This window comes from Priapulus caudatus, unplaced genomic scaffold, assembly GCF_000485595.1.
Source record: "Priapulus caudatus unplaced genomic scaffold, Priapulus_caudatus-5.0.1 Scaffold51, whole genome shotgun sequence".
Lineage (NCBI taxonomy): Eukaryota > Metazoa > Priapulida > Priapulimorpha > Priapulimorphida > Priapulidae > Priapulus > Priapulus caudatus.
This window is the reverse complement of record NW_014577112.1, coordinates 691,906-696,295: the sequence shown is the minus strand read 5'-3', so window position 1 is coordinate 696,295 and position 4,390 is coordinate 691,906. Positions and strand designations below refer to the sequence as shown.

The following is a 4,390-nucleotide window of genomic DNA, read 5'->3' as shown; positions in this document are numbered from 1 at the left end:
TTCTATCTCAAAATCCAAGATGGCCGCCGGTGGCCATTTTGGAAAACTTGACCAACTCACAACTCCTGAACCGTTTGTCATAGAAACTATTGTGACACATGTTTTTTTTAGCTAATTTGAAGTCACTGAATTCATTTTTGGCATTAATTCTGCATTTGAAATACATTTAGAGGTAAAATTCATGAAAAAATACAGAAAGTTGATGTTTTGATAAAATATACCACACCAGAATTTGTCTGAGGACTGTATTAATTTGACAATGTAAGCACATCCGTTCACATTTCTTTATTCAGCTGGGCCCTCATCTCTCTGTACCTCCCTCATCATATGGGTATGGGAACAAGAATCCTGGCATCTACAGAGAATCATGCAGGGCTGCCTGTGCACACAGCACTTGCAAGGAGCCTTACAGTCTGTCTCACACTGGCAAGTGACAAGCTGTGGCATGTCCCGAGAAATGGTGGGAATTGTGATGTAGACTGGAGTTGCCACTGAGTCAGGCGATTCTTGCTGCCACCCCCATTCAGTTGGAGAGACATGCCACACCATTATTGGGCTGTTAGGAGATTCAGTGAACAGAGGCAGCATGTATGACTTGGCTGGGGGAGTAACTCGTGGTTCTGTGACCAAGTTTTGCTGGCAGCTTATAAATCCTGGCCATAAAAGGTATGATGGAAAAGTACTCTTATATGAAACGGCATACGTAATCTTTTCATTCGTGATTTTTTTGCTCCATGTGAACCCTTATAGAGCTCAGGATCTGTTGTCAGAAACATTGTAAAGGTAATGTTACGATAGTTGTTACGACTAATATTTCAATATGCATTTGGCTGCAGATTGGAAGGTAATTGACCACAAAACTCGAAATTCAAATTCATTTATTGTGTAAAACTGCAAGCCATGCGGATAAATATTAGTAATCGTGTATAATGCAGTAACTATGATGAAAAAATGGCATGATCACAACAATACGTGGTTTTGTAAGATGATCATGACTCATTGAAACATCAAAAACGAGGACAATCGTGTTTTATTTTTATACACAATTGGGAGACAGGTGGTATTTCTTCCATGTTTATCATGAGAAATACAGGTTTTAGTAGTCAGTATCCAATATTATATCAATATATTTTTGTGTAATTTTATCCTTTTCATCATTGTTTGAGAGTTAAATGGGAGTATAATGTTTCGTAGACTCGCAAAATCTGGTGAAGAAGACGACAAAGTGAAAAAGAAAAGATATCTTGGGCTACTTCAGAAAAGTCTATTTAAACGGTTATTAAGTCTGTGGAACAGAGCCATAGCTTCAGGCTTCAAGACGTCATGCATGTGCAGAATAATCCTATCACAAACAAATTACAAAGTATTTAAACAGGGCAATGGCAAAAGCAGAGGTGCAGATGCAGTAGAAGCTGCAATTGTTGAGCCCCATGGATTTTAGGGAACAAGGGAACAGGAGCATTAACCTTCAGGGAACATGGGAACTGCTGATTAGATTGATGTGAACAAGAAAACTCTGATTTTCCATTTGTTGCTATTTCTTTTCACAGTTTTCTGAGACTGTTTACAATCAACTTTGAAGTATTTCAGGGTCATTTCAACATAGCGTGCCGTAGGGACCATTAGGGTCCACAATTATAGGTCATTTTTTCACTCCAGCGTCACGAGAAAATTATGCATTCTATAATTAAAATTATAAGAAAAAGCGATTCTATGTTATTTCGAAATAGGGTTTATAATAAGTTCGTAAATTGCACGTGTGGGTAAGGAAATGCGAGAAGTTTTGCAATTCTGGACGGATAGCAGCTTTAAGCATATACAGCATAGGCCTAATGCGCATTGTTTTCAGCAAGCCGTGCTGTCTGCCGCGGGGCCTGCAGCATTAACCTCAGCGCCACGCAAGGTCGGTTAAAGTGAACTACAAAGAGCCACGCACCATGACGTAAGCACCTCCCCCCGCGTGTGTCACGCCTCTTACTCAGAGAGGAGTTCGCAGTTCGCAGTTCATGCAGTTAAACTCGATTATCGGAACGAGATTGGCGGGGAGTATTTTGTTCGGATAACTGTTGGTCTACGTAACTTTTCTGTACTTAACTGTAGCTACAGACCGAGGATGTTTCTTATTTATTAATTTAAAAGCAAAAGGATTGTAATATCTTATAAACGACATATAGTTTCAGTTATAATATGGATAAATTTGCCCTAAAATTAATATCGTTCGGTTAAATAGCATTTAGGTATAAATATAATTGCACTTTTGTGATTAGCCCTCGGTCTGTAACGTGCAAAATAAATTGTTAAATACGCAACTTTTTCGGGGTGGCAGCACGGTCGCAGGTGTCATGGCGCTGTTCAAATTTCGTAGCGTTGATGTATAATTAATTATAACAATTAAATTAGGTATCTGGTACCAAATACGTGTGGGTATAGACGATTTGTTATACAATAAGTACAGTTGTATGCAGTAAAATCCTAGATTCTACTATCCCTTTAAGTTGATGTCTCAAACACCAGTTAGCCCAAAAGCACTATTCAGACTGAACTCTAATATGTTCTATCAGGAGTTCCGCTAACACAGGTTTGAGTATATTGTGCTATGCCAATGCTCTAGTTAGCTATCTAACTTGTGCTGTATAGGTGTAACGGTGAATAACGGTGTAAAATAGGTTGTAGGCGACAAGTAAAATGGTCACATCACGAGAATACATATCTGGCTAGTAGGACTGGCTCACACGTATACGCATAGGCAGCGATGTGTAGGTAGGTGCTGAGGTTGATTCAAAACAGAAGAAAGCAAAGAACGGGGCGGTGTTTGTGTGCACCTGTATATATAAACATATATTATGTTCTCCTCTAACTCAGCTAACGATATGCCATTGTCGGAGCTGAATACGGTATAATTAAGGTAGACTATTCTGAGGAGAATATCCTTGATATAGGGTAGGCTTTATTCCATATACTCTTTTCTAGGAATGACGGAAAGAGCCGATGGGTTTTCCGATTGACGGCGGGCTATATGTACGTTAGTGATGGCGACTCCGTGCACAGGCACTTGAAACGTCTTGGAAAAAAAGAAGGTAAATAAACCCTGTTTGTGCACAGAGCGGGCGTGCGGTGTACTTGTGTGTTGCAGATGAGCATTTGACCGACATTTACAGGAAATTATCGGCAATAATAGGCGACAGAGCGTAGAGAAACATTAAGACTTAATCTACTTTGTTTTGTTTATGTAGATTTCGTTTGTTTGTTTTTTAGCCAACGCAAGTTTCTCTCCCTCTCGCGTTCTTGCCATCACCACTGCGCGTATGGGGACTCGCCTGCCTCGCGCAGACAAATCTTCTACAGGATTGGAATCATTCTGACAATTCGTCGTGTTCGAGATAGATTCGTCGCGCAGAGAAATCTTCCAGTGAAAAGCTTAGTTTCAATAGATCGCAGTGTGGTGGCTGCTCTACTAAATACGACACCACGTCACAACTCTGGTGTCACTCTGTTCGGTCTCTCTGTGTTCTCTGGTTGCTTTATTCCCAGATATTGTCTGCTAGTTACCATTAGAAATTAGTTATATATTATATTATAATTGCTTTCTTGTTCTTGTTACTTATTAATTATTATATCAATTGTATTTTTTTGTTCTACTGTTCCATATATGTATATATGTATATTTTTGTGTACGTAGACAGCCAGAAATGATCAATTAAATTAAATTAGTGCATGTTATTTAGGACCATTAGAAATTAGTTATATATTATATTATAATTGCTTTCTTGTTGTTGTTACTGATTACTTATTACATCAATTCTATTTTTTGTTCTACTGTTCCATATATATGTATGTATGTATATATTTTTTCGCCTCTTATTTCCTATATTTAGTTTAATTGTACTTTTCCCTCGGACATTTTATTACCTATGGTAGTGGTCAACTCGAAAGCTTATGGCTACTTTGACCACTACGCACATTCAGCTTAAACCTATTGATTCTATAATATTATTTATTTCTCTCCCTTTTTACTTCTATCTGAAATGATATGTACAAATGAATGAAAAGTGCAAAATAAAATGAATCTGAATCTGAATAAATCTGAAATCTGCTTGTTTTGCGTATGGGGACTCGCCTGCCTCGCGCAGACAAATCTTCTATAAGTAAAAGGCTTAGTCTCACTTTGAGCACCCTTTGAGGCATGCTAACTTTCTTAAGGTTGTTATGCTGGTGTTGTTTTTGTAGTAATAGTTGTTGTTATTGTTGTTGCTTGTACGTTAGCTGCTGCATCCGCTCCCTCCCCCCACACACGGATCAGCTAAGGAGATAGGTCTCTTACTTCCTTTATGCACCCTTTGACTGTTAATCACCCTCTGAGGCATGCTAACTTGCTGGTAACAAGGGCAGC

General features: G+C 38.7%; 1 long non-coding RNA gene across 1 annotated transcript; it reads left to right on the top strand.

Annotated features, from left to right (window-relative positions):
* Positions 1-479: 479 nt before the first annotated feature.
* On the top strand, positions 480-3,370 carry LOC106820880. The gene is made up of 4 exons (XR_001395660.1): positions 480-666; positions 1,850-1,942; positions 2,971-3,077; positions 3,256-3,370. It is a non-coding gene; the product is annotated as an uncharacterized LOC106820880 (long non-coding RNA).
* The last annotated feature ends 1,020 nt before the right edge of the window (positions 3,371-4,390 follow it).